Below are 1,346 nucleotides of genomic sequence, written 5' to 3'. Positions count from 1 at the left end.
GGCCCCTGGCCTCGGACAGTGTCGCTGCAGCAGGAGCAGAGCACGGTGTCGTGGTGTCATGGCCGCGATCGTACGGGCCTTGTTCGTGCTGTAAATGAGCGGCTTTGTTCCCGGTCTGGAACCTCCTCGCACACCAAATTCGGTGTTTTAGAAAAAGTTGTTTTTCTTGGTTTTTATTGTAGTAATTCGCGCCCCCTCTCTGGCCGTCCCCTCTCGCCGTGGGCTGTGCTCTCCCCGCCTCCGGCACCGCTTCCAGACGGAGGAGCTCAGTTACCCCATCGCTGACGATTACTGCGAAATGAGGGAGAATTACAGGCCTGGCACTTGTATTTGAATATTATTAGTAATGTAGTGTAATCTGTTAATAACAGTGTCGTGTGCGGCACAGCAGTCCACTGTCCCTCTGTCTGTCCGTAGCTGGAGTCTGAAGTGGCAGCGCTGGGCAGGGAGCAGGGCGGCGGTGAGGCCGTGCCTTCAGCCCGGAGGTCCTGCGCCAGAGTGGTCCTCACCCAAAGCTCCAAGTGCTGCTGTCTGACTGATCATTTGTTTGCAGGAGTGAAAAGCGTTAGTGTCGTTCCCTGCACTTGTAGAAGGCTTCGGTGCTTCATGGGCTCCTGGAGGTCATGGTGATGGGAGGCAGGTAGCTTTTGGTTGCCTTAGGCCTTGGACTCACAAGCCCTTATGTCAGCAGTTTAGTATGAGAGCTCAGCAGCTTGTCATTTTTCTGGCTCTGGCAGCGGAAGATAGAATTTTTCTTTTCTGCTGTATAGTCTCTGCAAGTACTGTGTTCACTTTGAATATGTCATAATTTCAGTTTGAGCTTGAATTGTTTTTTTACTAAGATTTCAAGTGCCTGATTTAATGTCTTCTGAGATAATGTTTGGAGGTAGTCTCCTGTCTCTTTCCTTCCCTGTCATCCAAGCAACACTACAAGAAAATAACCTGCTGCCTTTTAAAGATGCTAGAAGAAAGGTTTTGGTTAAGGCACTTGTACTGTTGTACAAGTGTTTTATGAGATGGAAATAAAAGGAAACTTTTATATTTGATAAAGGAATCAAATCCATTAAATGTAGAGCACAAGGCCCTTGCCAGCCTCTACATCGTTTTCAAATATGGAGAGGGGAGGTGGCAAGTGGAAAACAACTAGACGTTTGTTTCATGGGGGGAAAAATAACTGTAGGCATATGGGTCTGGTGGCTAACAAGAGTTTCTTCATATGTAGAAGAGGATTTGGTTTTAAGATGGTTTCCTCTTTGTCCCTTTTCTATCAGAAAGGGGGGTAGAGCTGTGAAAAAAAGGGGAAAATGACTTTACCGAGGCACAGCTAGTGTTTAATTTTTTGTATC

Source organism: Charadrius vociferus, unplaced genomic scaffold (genome assembly GCF_000708025.1).
Source record: "Charadrius vociferus isolate BGI_N301 unplaced genomic scaffold, ASM70802v2 scaffold311, whole genome shotgun sequence".
Lineage (NCBI taxonomy): Eukaryota > Metazoa > Chordata > Aves > Charadriiformes > Charadriidae > Charadrius > Charadrius vociferus.
Note: the sequence above shows the minus strand (reverse complement) of the source record.